The sequence below is a fragment of the Eucalyptus grandis genome, chromosome 7 (genome assembly GCF_016545825.1).
Source record: "Eucalyptus grandis isolate ANBG69807.140 chromosome 7, ASM1654582v1, whole genome shotgun sequence".
In the NCBI taxonomy this organism is placed as follows: domain Eukaryota; kingdom Viridiplantae; phylum Streptophyta; class Magnoliopsida; order Myrtales; family Myrtaceae; genus Eucalyptus; species Eucalyptus grandis.
In genome coordinates this window covers 20,050,878-20,066,088 of record NC_052618.1, presented here as the reverse complement: position 1 = coordinate 20,066,088, position 15,211 = coordinate 20,050,878, and the positions used below count along the sequence as shown (strand labels likewise).

Sequence of the window (15,211 nt, the reverse complement as noted above, 5' to 3'; positions counted from 1 at the left end):
TATAACATAAACAACCGGACCCAGGTCGGGACTGGCTCAGGTCAGATGACCCGAGTGGTCGGGCCCTCTGCCAAACTGGGCCCCAGGAATGAACCCGGTCTGGCAACACCCACAAAATACACGTAATAAGAACAAAGCCCAACCCGCGGAGTAAGCCTGAACCTAAGAATAAAGACACAATTGGAGCCGCAGGTCGACAACCAAGCTCGAGATCGCGGCGGTATGGTAGGATTAACAACCCAAAGGGAACGTCGATCCAGCCCCAAACCAAGAACGCAAAAGCAGATCTAAGTCAAAAAAAAAAAAAGAAGAAAAAGGAACGTTGATCCTTTTATCGTTAGACTTTTAGGTGAAGCAACCTTTTCTTTTTTTTTTGGTCAGGTCAAGCTACCCTTGAAGACTTCGTTTATTAACCCTATAAAAAGTCAAAAAAGAAGAAGAAAAAGGAACATGTGGTCCGTTGGGAAACGCGTGGCACGGTTAGGATTAGGACTCCCTCTTTTCTCAGCACGCGAGTGGAGAAGAAAAAAGAGCGTAGCTATCTAGAAGGAGAAATGAATTAGAATGAAGACTCAAAATTCCAGTCAACCATCGAAGAATGCCCCAATAGAGACACTTTCCTTAGCACTATTTCTTTCCCTTGAACAGGACTTCTTCTTCTTTGGTTTGGCCGTCATTTACTGCCTAGGTCTTGGTCAATTCGACTTAAATATCTTCAGCATAATCAAACCTGGTTTATATCATTTCCGTTCGTCCTCGCCATGAAGTGTTTGTTGGCTTTGTCGTGAAGAGTCCCACATCCGCGATCCAAGCTCCAAAGGTAAAGGCAATAATATGTAGTACTTTGTTCTAGTTTCGGAACTCCCGGTTTTATCGCACGCTCTTCTCTTTGTTCTTAATGCCATTTTGCTGGGTTGTTGCAGAATTCTGCATTTTTAAGGTGCCCCCTATCACCTTACGTCGCTTCATTTCTTCTTTTCCAAAGTGAACGTTATCTGTTTGATAGTGTGATTGGTCAATCGAGTACCATGGCTAACTGCTAAATTGAAGTGTTAGCTGAAGGGACTGTCGGCCTAGTATTGAATCTGGAAACTCTTGAATATCGTCCATGGTTGGTTCATTGCTTCGTTAATTGACCTTGTCTACATTAATCTATTGACCTACATAGGAACAGGGTTCGGTATTACAATTGTCATTGGCTTACCAAAGAACATGAGATCATTCATCTCCATGTCACTTCTCACTGGATTCACGTCCCAAACAATTTGGGCTCTGACCACTTGTACTCATAAGGTCCCTGATCACGTGCTTTGATTTGATCCTCGACAACCTGGGTTTTGATACTTCGATCTCGGGCCGCTGGCTCTGATATGGTCCCTGGCCCTTGGACTCTGATATTTATAACTTTGCTAGCTTTCTACGATATTCTAACATGAATATCTTCCTATCTTAATTATTTATTTTATAACAACTTCGCAACTAGAGAAATCTAAGTGGCGAAGCTTCTCTTCAATAATCAAGTTGGCCAACATGCTCACTTGATGGACTTTCCAAGAAGAATCTGGAGCAGGGAGAGAGAGTGGTGGTGCTCTCTTCAACGCTCCCCCTCACCGCCCACTCTCTCTTACGATGCGGGTCTAGCAACCATGCTGCCAATATTTCTTTCAAACTCTTCCGCTCCCTTATCGGCTTCTTTTTATTTAAATTTCTTCTATCACTGTCATTCGAGGATGATGTGTTGTTTCTTCCTCCAATGATATCTCAGTCTTGACCCAGCAAATGAATCTGTCGTGCTTGCCGTGCCCAACTTCTTCTGGGGCAACAGGTGAAACAGTACGTGGAAATTCCAGTTGTTGAGCTTCTCAACACGGCTCACTTAGAGATGTCTGCCATGTGACTTGTTATAATGGTCCACACGATACCAAGTAAGCCTGATCCTCACCCAACCAACTTCACAATCCCTAACTTGTGCACTAGCGGAGCTTCGGCATACTCCACCCTTAGGCACAGTGGTCCCCGATCACGTACTCGTACAATGGTCTTATTCCACTGTCTTCGTGTACTACAATTCGTGCTGGCTGGGTTCACAATGCCTGAACTACTCATACGATGAACATTGTACTACAATCACTTGTCGCTAGATTCATGGTTCCCAACAAACTACACTCTGACCACTTGTTTTGATACGGTCCCTGGCCCCTCGCTTTGATTTGACCCTTGATAACCTGGCTTTGATACTCCAATTTTGGGCGACTAGCTCTGATATGTTCCCTAGCACTTGGTCTCTGAAAACAATTGTCGAACTTCAAAGACGTGGTGGTTCTGATACCACTTGTTGAGTTTCAAAAACGCGAATATAATAAACGTTCTCTTTATTATTTTAGAATAACACTCAACGCACAGGAGCCTTTCTACTCCGAGCAAGTTGCTCCTATTTATAACCTTGCTGGCTTTCTACAATATTCTTCTAATATAAATATCTTCCTATCTTAATTATCTTTTGCATAACTTGGAAACTCGAGATATCTAAAAGTGGCGAAGCGTCTCTTCACCTAGTAAGTTGGTCAACTTGCCAACTTGATGAACTTTAATAGATCTGGAGACGGTAGAGACAGTAGCGATGCTCTCTTCATAGCTTCCATCACTAAGATTGTGCATTTATCTTTTGTATTTCTGTTTAATTTTTCATCAATGACTTAAACTTTCAGACTTCCGCACTGCAGGTGCTTTCTGCGATGAACAGAAGCTGGTGAAAGAACCAGACGAGCCTCTGAATCTTTAATACAATGATAGCTCATGGCTCAGTGAGAATGCATCGGATGAAAGAGGCTCTAGCACAAACAGTTTTCATCCTTTCGTTAAGCATTCCATCTGGCAATTCCGAATCCTTTGACAACATTTCTTTCAATCTCCCGTCTTTTCAATTAAACGATCAGAGAATTACTTTCCAGGGCAATGCCTCCGTGCTGAACTCCATCATCCAACTCACTCTAGGTGCGCCTTCGGAGGAGCCCACATATAGTTGGCCGAGCATTATATCATCAACCGATGCACCTGTGGGATAGTTCAACAGGGAATGTGGCAGATTTTGTCAGTCAGTTTACTTTCTCTATCGATTCCGGTATGAAATACTCCCATGCTGATGGAATGGTTTTCTTTCTCGCTCCCAATGGATCACAGATCCCTGAACGCTCAGAGGACGCTTTCTAGGCCTCACAGATTCAAATTTAAACTCTACCAACTCTAGTACTGCATTTGTTGCGGTAGAGTTTGACACTTTCTATGACCATTCAACAAATACATGGGATCCGCTCTGTAATCATGTCGGTATCAATGTAAACAGCCTGGCTTCTGTCAGTAAAACTTGTGTCTCGTGGATGAATGACAAGATACTCCATGGTCAACAACTACATGCTCAGGTCACATACAATTCTACAGCAATGAACTTGAGTTTTGTTTTTCAAGATGACGATGACAATTATACCAGCCTTTACTATCAGCCAGTCAACCTGAGAGAGTACTTGCCAGAATGGGTGGTCTTCGGTTTCTCAGCAACGACAGGGCAGTTGGTTGAGGCTCATACAATTTTCTCATGGGAATTCAACTCTAGTCTACAAATCCTTGACGATGTAAATGGCACGACCAATGTGACTCCTGTTGACACACCAACACGAGGGAAAAAGAGTAAGTCCCGGGTGAAGGGGGCTATTTTAGGCTTAAGCTCTTTGGTGCTTATTATCCTTGTTGCAGGATTTGGCTGGTATGGTTATAAGCTAAAGAGAAATAGAAATGATCGAAGTGGAGAAGAAGAAGAAGATGCTCCAGGAATTGACGAAGGATTTGAACAGTCAAGGGGACCCAAGGAGTACTCCTATAATGTCTTGGCCGTCGCCACTAACAACTTTGCGAATACTCGGTTGCTTGGGGAAGGGGGTTTCGGAGGAGTCTATGAAGGCCACCTCGCTGATACAAATTCCCACGTCGCCATCAAGAAGATCACTCAGAGTCCAAACGAGGTGTCAAGGAGTATGCCGCGGAAGTGAAGACAATTAGACATCTCGGGCACAAAAATTTGGTGGAGCTCATCGGCTTGAGTCATGAGAGAAACAAGTTCCTCCTTGTGTACGAGTACATGTCTAACGGTAGCTTAGACTCTCATTTGTTCAAAGATAAAATGCCGCTGCCATGGGAAAAGAGGTACAATATCGCTCAAGGCATCGCCTTAGGGCTGAAATACTTGCGCGAGGATTTGAAACAAAGTGTCGTGCACAGGGATATAAAGTCTAGCAATATCCTACTTGATGCACAATTTGAGGCTAAATTAGGCGATTTTGGCTTGGCTCGGATAGTCGACCATGCCAAAGGGTCACAAACAACCCTATTGACTGGGACCATGGGATATTTGGCTCCTGAATGTATCTATATAGGTAAGGCAAGCAAGGAATCCGATGTCTATAGTTTTGGAGTCGTCCTCTTAGAAATAGCATGTGGAAGAAGAGCTATCGAACCCAGGGCATCGCAAGGCCAAATTCAACTTGTGGAATGGGTTTGGGAGCTCTATGGAATCGGAAAGCTATTCAATGCGGTAGATCTAAAGTTAGGAGAAAATTTCAATGGGAGACAAATGGAGCGCTTGATGATTGTAGGCCTCTGGTGTGCTCATCCAGACCCGAAGGAACGGCCTCCCATAAGCAAAGTGATAACCTTTTTGAACTTCGATGCTTCGCCACCCATTCTCCCACCAAATTTGCCCATCCTGACATATATTGTGCCTCCATCTTCGATGCTCAAACCATTGCATGTTTCGTCCAGCAGCTTCAAGAAGTGAACCACGAGCACTCACAAAGATCTTGAACTGTCCACATTTACTAACTCTTCCAATAAGTCTTCCAATTCATCTTCTTCGCATTGCTTGAGAATACAATGTAAGTTCACTGTTTATATGGGTTCTGGATTGCAACTATTCGGTTCTATGATTTGTAATGTCTGCAAGTGGACCTTTGGTTTCTAGTTTCTATTTTATCCTTATCATGTGAGATATTGGAAGTAGTATTTGTTGGAAGTTTGTTTGTAAAACAAACTAAGTGTATATTTCCTTGTCCCCCCTTTGTCACGCCCGATCCTCGGTCACGCACACATCCTTCTACTTGGTCGATTTTAGAATGCGATATCCCATGACTATGTATCGCCGACCATTTTATTTATTAATCGACCTTGTCGATTACATGCTAACAAGACCACTCACGGTCATTTCCATTCAGTCAATCAATTAACAACATCAAATCAAAGCAATGATCAATCGACCTAGTCGATTAAATGTTAGGCCTGACCATTTCTCGGTCATTCAAAATAAATAATTAATTTCAAAAATTAAATAATTAATATTAAAAATTCAATTTAGCTCAAAATAAAGCCTGATTAAATAAACGGACTTCACCGGGATCATCAGCATAATATTCCAGTCACTTGGCCATCCCGTTGAATTTTTGGAAAATAATTAATTAATTAATTTAATTCCGAAAAATAATATTTAAATGCCAAAATTCCACTTAGGCCTGAATTATCAAATTGAAGCCCGATTAGGGTCAGGAAAAATCTGGGCTACCCTCAATAAATAGTAGACTACGTCTACTTGCTAAATGCACACTCAATTTATCTAATTCGCATCACAATTGACTAATAAACGCTAATCCATACTAATATAACCACCTAAACCTAATTAATTAAAACTAAACAACTCTTAAGTGCAATTAGTCCACTAAGCAAGGATTAGTTAGATTACTCACCAGAATTGCGCACAAAACGTATCAATCCAATGGGGACGACACGAGGAACAATCCCTCCCAAAGCACAGCTCGGGTTCGGGGCCCGAAAACAGACCAAAGCGGCCCACGAGCCGGCTGGAAACCCACTCGGTGGGTTGTTGGTTCGGCTGCAAACAGAGAGAAAGAGAGAGGGATGGGGGCAGCAAGGGGTCGAGAAGGATGGGTGGAGCTCCGGGAGGCTGCACGACGCCCGGCGGAGGCTGGGCGACGGCTAGAGGCGGCCGAACAGAGGCCAAACAGAAGCTACGGGGCCGGGTTGCTGTGACATCCTCAAATTTGATCCCGTTTCAATAAAGTGAAATGGGCATGTTGTCAACGTGCCTATGGTCCTTTTTCTCTGAGCAGATCACTCACGAGTTAACTAACATATTGGGTGAAACCATTAGGGTATGTATCTGCAGTAAAATCCCTAAAAGCTACTCAATTGGTTAGATTGGACTAAAATCGCGTTTGATTTATTCTAACCATGAAATTTAAATTGGTCTCGGGAATCGAATATTCGAGCATGTCACAATTCATTTTTAGAATCTGTCTCATCGTCCGTCAAATTATTGACGAGTCCGAAATTTCATTAAAGAAATTATTGGAGGAATTATTGAAGACCAAAAGAAAATAAAAATGGAAAGAGAAAAGAAAATAGAATAAGAGAAGTAAAATTATTTACTTTTTCTTTCTCTCTCTCACCTCTCTCCTCTACCCTTTCCCTCCCCATTCGGAGAAAATATTGGGTAGGTTTTACTGTCCACGTAGGCGAAATGTAAGACCATAGAGAAATCGACACGTGGCAAATTTTGGGCCCACCTGTCAGCCCCCACTCTCTCCCTTAACTCCGTCTCTCTCCCCTTTACTCTCTCTCCTCCCCTCCGTTTCTGCGCACAACTCCCTCGGCTCCCCCTCTTCTCTATCCACTTCTCTTTTCTTTCTCTTGCGTCTGCCATGGCTCGAGCTCGAGTTTGCTCATGGCCACTTCAGGTCGAGGAGGGACCGTGCGCTGCCAGGCAGCATGAGACCGCATGAGCTTCGTTTGCGGTGAGATGGCTTAAGGCCAAGCTCGAAACTCGAGCGCTAACCAAAGCTCCGAGTTTGAGGTCAAGCGAGTGTTGTCCATGGTTGGCTGCGAGTGTCATCCATGGTGGACCGGAAAAAACAATACCTAGAAACAGGTGAGGACGACCCACGTGATGAAATCGCATTAAATAAGGAAACCGAAGCCGACCCGACACGCCTACGCGTCCGTTTACAATACCCATTTGCTCATTTCCTCCTCCAGGTTCCGCGTCCGACCTCGCCTACTGAAATTCTTCAAGAAAGTTTGGGTTTTTATTTTCATTTCATCTATCCTTGTCCGTCTGCCCGTTCGGTTATCGTCCTAGAGAACATTTGGGAGATGGGTCTAATCTTCTCGAGCAAGTCCTTGCGTTCCCCCCCCGCACAGGCTGTGACAACCATGTATGAGTGTCGGCGTGCTTGTCAGCCCTTTGATCATATGCCCTCCGAACTACACAAAGTCCCCACGACGCATCGACCTGAAGCCTCCCGCTTCCGCCTATCCATGGTCCAGACCCTTTCGGCGTCTCCGCCTTTGGATTGCGAAGAACGGTGTGGCGACGACTAGCGAGCTGGCCACAGTGGCCGCCACCGCCTTGACAATCGTCTTGCTTGAGGACGATGACGAGTCCAACGGTGCTTGGAGAAAGAGAAGTAGTGAGAGAAGAGGGAGAGAGCGTCGTCGCAGGTAGAAAAAAAGAGAAGTAGAGAGAGAAGAGGGAGAGAGAGTTGTCGCGAGAAACGGAGGGGAGAGAGTAAAGGGGAGTGAGACGAAGCGTTAACGAAGAAGTGGAGCCCGACGGTGGGCTCAAATTTGCCACATGTCGACTTCTCTATGGTCTTACATTTCGCCTACATGGAGTGTAAAACCTACCCAATATTTTCCCCCCTTCGTGCGAGCCCCCACCGCCCGCCCTCTTTCTCTTTTGTTTTTCCCTCTTTGACCGGTCAATGCTTATCTCCCTCTTCTCTCTCTTCTCACTCTCTTCTTCCCACCCCACGTGACCGAATTCTTCTACTTCTTCTTCATTCTTCGCGTGCGAACCAGCAAGCTAGGGAAGAACAAAACCAGCAGCTCGCCGAAGCCGCCGCTTGCCGCACGTTCCGCCGGTCGTCCCTCGCGCCTGGCGTGCTCCCCGTGCGATCCGGCCGCTGCCCAACCTGTCCAACCTCCGTCCGGCCACCTCCGGCCACCGTTCGACCCCGCCTGCACCTCCCCCGGCGTCCCCCTCACCCTTTGCCGGCCCCGCCTCGCTGTTTTGGTCGCCGGACTAGCTCCGGCCAGCCAAGAACAGCAACCCACGAAGTGCGTTTCCAGCACCTTCGGGCCTGCTTTTGGGCCATTTCCGGGCCCCAAACCTGAGCCGTGCATTGGGAAGAATCGTTGCCCGTGTCATCCCCGTCGGATTGATACGTTTTGCACACAATTCTGGTGAGTAATCTCACTAATCTATGATTAGTTGGCTAATTATGCTTAAGGTTGGTTTAATTTTATAATTAGGTTTAGGTGGTTAGATTAGTATGGATTAGTGTTTATTAGTCAATTGTGATGCGAATTAGCCAAATTGAGTGTGCAATTGGCAAGTAGACGTGGTCTACTATTTATTGAAAGTGTCTCGGGATTTTCCCGACCCTTAGTGGGCTCCAATTAGGCTTTTCGGGCCAAAGGGGAATTTTTGGTATTTAAATATTAATATTCGGAATTAAATTAAATACTTATTTATTTTCCGAAAATTCAACTAGGATGGCCAAAGTGATCGGAATTTTATGGTGGTGATTGTGTTGAAGTCCGTTTACTTAATTGGGCTTTATTTTGAGCTAAATTGAATTATTAATATTTATTAATTAATTTTCGAAATTAATAATTCATTAATTATTTTTTAGAAATAAAGATTGAGATGGCTGACGACCGGAATCTCGTGCTGATTGTCATGGCACAGTCCGTTTATTTAATTGAGCTGCAATTTGTATGGAATTGATTTAAATTGTGAATTTTAGAATATGTCTTTATTTAGTTGATTTGATTATTTGATTGAGAAATCGTTGGGCATTGGTTGTCGGTATCGAAAGTAAGTTGGTAATCACCTGAAAGAAAATACGTGGCTTAGAGAATGCACGTGGACCCGACGTTCCGGAATGGTTTCAAAAAGGACACGTGGCTCAGTGAATTGATGCATCACTTTGGTGAGTTAGCACCTAAGAGAAGGCGCGTGGGCCCGGGCATTGTAAAAAGGACACGTGACTCGGTGATCTGATGCGTCATCTTGGTGAACTAGTGCCTTAGAGAATGCACGTGGGTCAAGTATTCGAAAATAGCATCTAAAAGGGCACGTGGCTCGGTGACTTGATGTACCACCTTGGCGAAGAGGTCGCCTTAGAGAATGCACGTGGGCCCAAGGTTTGAGGCACGTGGCTTGGAGACTTGGAATGTCGTCCTGGAGAATGCACGTGGCCTAGCTTTTAATTACTCCTCAGTGGGGAATGATTTGTGTGACATGTAATCGACTGGTTCAATTTGTTTGGAGTAAATGAGTGCCTATTGTGAATTGTGCTAATTTGCAGGTGGGATCTGAGACTAAGGTAAGTCCTTTACCCTGTGCGTGTTTAGGCAGCCTATAGTATAATAGTTTACTAATCGAGCCTTAGTGGGGTAGAACTCGCTGAGACATAGTCTCATCCCGGTTTGGGGAAATCATTTCAGGACCCCGCTGAGGAGCTGAGGAGGAGGAGTCCGAGAAGGAGAACTCGGAGGTGAAACTTGAGGAGAAGGATTTTGGAAGAAGAAGATAATCCCGAGAGGGGCCTTGAGTACAGCCCGGATGGACTGTGATTCTATCTTCTTTTGAGATCTCCATTTTGATGTGAATAGAGTTTAGAGTAAAAAGTTGTGAAGTGCTCTGGTTTGTGTTTTGTATAAAAGTTTGGTTATAAGTTTCAATATGAAAAATATGGCCCTGCTTTTCTATCACATTGATTTATTGTCTGGGGAGTTATAACTACTTTCGCATGTGCTTAATAAATGAAAGGGTTTGCGATATATAGTCCTGGGATCGCATATTAAAAACGACCAAGATAAGGATGTGTGCGTGCCGAGGATCGGGGTGTGACAGTTGCAGGGGAAAGCGGTACACATGGCCAGGCGGTGGTGTGGTTGGCGGTTCAGTGAGGTGGCGTGCGGTGGCGGAGCATGGGCGGCGACGGCAAGCGGCTCCGATCTTCAAACGACGGTGGCTACTGCTCCTGCTTTGCTGTCTTCGCTGGTTAGCACGAGCAAGAAAGGAGGAGTCGGTTATGAGAGAGTGGGGGAGAAAGGAAAGAGAGAGAAGAGAGATAAGAGTGAAGAAGTTTGAGAAGTCAAAGTGAAAAATCCAAGAGGGGGACAGCCAAGCATTTGGTGGAGGGGGTAATTCGCACGAGGGAAAAGAGAGAGAGAGAGAGAGAGAGAGAGAGAGAGAGAGATCGGCCAAAGGAAAAGAAGAAAAGGAAAATAAAAGGAACCAAATGGTGCTTAGCCAAAATGGAAAAAGAAAAAAGGAAATGGGAGGGAACTAAAAAGAATTTCCTAATATAGGAAATTCTCATCCCATTTTCTTTTGAATTAGCTCATTTATTCCTAAAAGAATTTCCAACTAGAGCACTCGCTCCCCACTTGCGATTCTGCATCCAAATTCCCTCTTGATTTTCTCTCAATTAACTCTCACAAAAAAATCAATTGATATTTCCATTATCAAATTGATTAATTTCCTTATCCAAGAATCCCCCATGCTTCTCAATTTCACCAACAAAATCAATTCCGGCTTCAATTGAATGAAAACAGCCATAACCTGACTTTTTCCCAAAAAGTCTCGGTTGTCGAAAAACCTTCTAAGGCTAAGTCGTGGATCCTAGAATTTATTGTGACATGACAGAACCTTCAATTTCTGAAATCGGACTTAAATCGACGGTTAATTTCCATTTGACGTGTTTTTAGCGTAACCTAGGCTACCAGGTGGTTTTTAGAACTTTTTAAGACAAATAACCCGTGGTCAATTTTCTTCGAACCACTATGAACCCATTCGACTCAATGACGACTCTCGATTGTCGTGAAAATCTTGAGGATTCAATTACGGACACGGGGTACCGAACGACAGTAAAATCAAATTAGTGTCGATCGATGAGAATTTTCCAATTTAGTGAAGTCACCCACGATCGGCCATACATCTCAGTCAAATAGACCTATCTCTGATCTTAAATCGATTTTTAACTGTGCCGCAATGGCCTCTAAAGATGAGCACAGTCGAGAAGCCGATTCTTGATCGAACTCTCAAGTTTAGTGCCTTAAACTTTCTTAATTACTTACCTAGACAGTCTAGTTATCTCAAGAGTGATCGGCTCTGAGAATAGCCCTATAAACACATCAACGAAATGCCCGATTAATTCAGTAGAAAACAGGTTGAGAAATTCTGGATGTCACACCCACTTAGAAAGAAAAAGTGGGAATAAATGGCTAATTAATAAGTGTGGGGTTTCTTTGGTGTATCTAAAGAAAAGATTGGTTGTGAACTAGAACCCACCATACCCGCGTACGAGTGTGTGATTATTAGATACACTTAGCACTAACCCCTTTGTTATTTATTTATTTATTTTTATTCCATTCAGTTATATTATTAACTTTAATTAGTTCAAAGGTTGTTTTTGTTTATTGAGAATTTTCAGAAATTATGAAAATTGAAAATTTTATTTATTAAAAAAGTAAATAATAATTTTTTTTTATTTTTTATTCCAAATTTTTATTTATGTCTTTTCAAGACAACCTTTGAAAATGATACTGTTCAGTTTGCAACATTTCCGGAAGAGTTGCATTTGTTCATTTTTTCAATATCTTCCGAATGGATACTTTTATTAATTTGGGCAACTTTTTTTTTCGAAAGAATACATTCATTTACTTTGCAATTTTTCAAGAAGAGTTACCTATGTTCTTTCAGATCGATTTATAGATACATGTTAGTTTTCCAGAAGAATAATTTGAGATCATATTTCTTTTTGGGTCTTCTTTCCAAAATTACAACCATCTTTTTTCAATTGTTTCCTAAAGAAACCTTGGAGTAATATTGGAATTGCTATCTAGTATTCTTATTTTGGAACTTTGTCGTATCTTGAAAGATATTTGCCGGTGACTATTAGCAATTTGTGAGGCAAATAAATCCTTAAAGAAAGAGATATCAAACTTCAAAGTCTAACTTGATTGCTCTATTGATTCGAAGCCATATTTTTCCAACAGTATTTGATGTGGATTTTGATGTGAAAATGTGGTGTATGAGTGTTTGTGGGAAAACACAGCAAAGGGTGAAAAGGAATATTGAGATAGGATTATAGAAGCTGATGAATAAATAAAAAATCGGTTTGTCTCTGTTGTATACATGACCGAACAGCCATGCCTATTTTATGGGCTGAATCCACCGACTTATACATGCAATATATCTCTGCATTTGTTGGAGATCTCTTTTGGGTTTTTAACTTGGCCACAAACTTCAACTACCACGTGTAAAACTACGGACTTGTAATGGTGCCTGAAAAAAAAAAAAAAAATAGAGACTTGTAGATGTTAATTCTAGAGAAGCCTAAGCTTTTCTTGAAGGATTGATGAAAAACTTCAACACGACAGAATTATGAAAAAGCTGCATCATGTTGAGAATAGGTCTCAAGTTTACCCCGTGATGAAATCTTGAGGCAAGTGAGTTTCATAGTTTGAATGGGTTTGCCGAAAGGGATTTTCCTATTTTGGATCAAATTCCAATACATGTACGAAGAGGGCTTTCTTCATTAATTATATTCAAGATGAGATTTTAGTGTTCAACTTAATAATTTTTTCGTGATACCTATGAATTCTTTTGTGAGATTGGCGAGGAATTATGTGGGTTAAATATAGTAATCTATGAATCATTTGGTGTAATTGCGGTCAGAAAACACTGAGAGTGCTCAAGTGACTCGAATATAATTATGATTTCTATTTTATCACTTGATCTATGATGAACATTTTGTGCTGATATCCCCATGTCGTAAGTCCCACCGACTAAATCGCATAAATATGATGTTCCATTTATTTCCTCATTCTTAAATTTTATTGTTTGATTGCTTGTTTTTGCGATAATTGGTATCAAAGCCAAACTTAATTGAGTTAAAGCGAGTCAATGGTGACAGAAGGAAAAAAGAAGAAGAAGAAGTGAAAATCAACAAGTTTAATAGGAATAGTTTTGAATTCTAGAAGGTATAGATTGAGGATTACTATCGACCCATCACAGGAGCAGAGTTCGGTAAATTGATTTTTGTGTTAGCGGTAAGGAATGTCGGCCTAATATTGAATCAGGAAACTCCTGAATATCGGCCATGGTTGGTTCGTTGGTTCGATAGTTGAACTTGTCGACATTAATCTATTGACCTAAACAGGAGCAGAGTTCGGTTTTACAATTATTATTGGCCTTACCTAATAGCATGAGGTCATTCATGTCCATATCTCAGGATTAAAGCGGTAATATTAATGCAATACGATAAATGGTTCTATTTAGTACTTGTGCAAATATTCTTAGTGAACAGAAGACCGAAACATTTGGTCCATGAACAAAAGAAAATGCAATGCTTGGCAATTTGATATTGTTTAAGTACTAAGCAGATCTTGGCCTTACTTTGCAGATTCGTAGTGATCTCATTATAAAACCTCTGCACTCTCTCTTTCTTTCTTATGCACCTCCTAACCAGACGACTCCCAAAATTTGTTTCCGGGAAAATCGCGAATATGACTCTGCGCTGTGCAAGTTGGGGTAGATGACTCCTTGGACTATAATTGGTGAAACGAGTCCTCGAACTTGAACTAACTTCTGTACACCCTTGGACACACTTGAAATGGGTTTTTGCTGGCTTTTCCCTGTGAAAATGATCGCGAATCGTGATGAAGCGCTTAGAAGATGGCTTCTTTCAAATCTTTCCTGCCCCGCATATCGTATCTAATGAGTTAAAAAAGATTTTTTTGTTCAAACATTTTCTTTTCATGGACATCATCGCCAGATTGCGCGCTTGACCTTTTCATCCCCAATTAATGATTCACATCCTTCCAATCAAACATAACATTCCGGGGCAATGCGAGTGCACTGGGCTCCACGATGGAACGTTCTTTAGTCAAGGCAGCCATGAGGGGCAATGAAATAGTCGGTCGAGCTCTCTATGATCAATCCATGCACCTGTGGGATAGGTCAACAGGGAATGTGGTAGATTTCACCAGTAGATTTACTTTTGCTATCGATTCTAAGAGCCGCACGGAATTTGCTGATGGATTGGCTTTTTTCTCGCCCCCATGGATCACAGATTCCTGAAGGCTCAAAAGGAGGCTCTCTAGGCCTCACGAACTCTACCAACTCCGGTCTTGCATTTGTTGCAGTAGAGTTCGATACTTTCACAAATAATGGACTGGATCCAGGCTGTTATCATGTTGGTATCGATGTAGATAGCTTGGTTTCTGTCCATCACGCTTGTGTCCCGTGGGTAAAGTACAGCATACTCAACGGTGAACAACTTCATGCTCAGGTGACATTTAATTCTACGGAAAAGAATTTGAGTGTTGTTTTCGCAGATTCTAGTAATAATTCAACCAACCTCCACTATCATCTAGCCCATCTGACGGACAACTTGCCAGAATGGGTAAATTTCGGTTTCTCAGCTGCAACGGGAACATATTTCGAGTCTCATACTATTTTCTTATGGAGTTTCAGTTCCACTCTTCAAGTCCCCGACACACCAACGGGTGGTACGATTCAAAGAAAAAAGAACAGGTCATGGGTATGGGCTATCTTAGGTTTAGGCTCTTTTGTCTTGGTTCTCCTCGTTGCAGGATTTGGCTGGTACCGTTATTGGCCAAGGATAAATAGAAATGGTCCAAATGGAGAAGAAGATGATTTTCAATCAATTGATGAAGGATTTGAACAGTTGACGGGACCCAAGAAATACTCCTATGGCGTGTTGACCATGGCAACAAACAATGTGTCGTGCATAGGGATATAAAGTCTATTAATACCCTACTTGATGCACAATTCGAGGCTAAATTGGGCAATTTTGGCCTAGCTTGGATGGTCGATCACACCAGAGGATCACAAACAACCATATTGGCCGAGACCATGGGATATTTGGCCCCTGAATGTATCTATACAGGCAAGGCATGTGGAAGAAGAGCTATCGAACCGAGAGCATCACAAGGCCAGATTCAACTCATGGAATGGGTCTGAGACCTTTATGGAATCGAAAAGCTATTTGATGCAGCAGATCCGAAGTTTAGTGTAAATTTCGATGCGAGACAAATGGAGTGCTTGATG

At 42.5% G+C, this 15,211-nt stretch overlaps 1 pseudogene; it reads left to right on the top strand.

Moving 5' to 3' along the window:
• The first annotated feature begins 3,203 nt into the window (after positions 1–3,203).
• On the top strand, positions 3,204–4,828 carry LOC120295961 (annotated as a pseudogene).
• Positions 4,829–15,211: the final 10,383 nt, after the last annotated feature.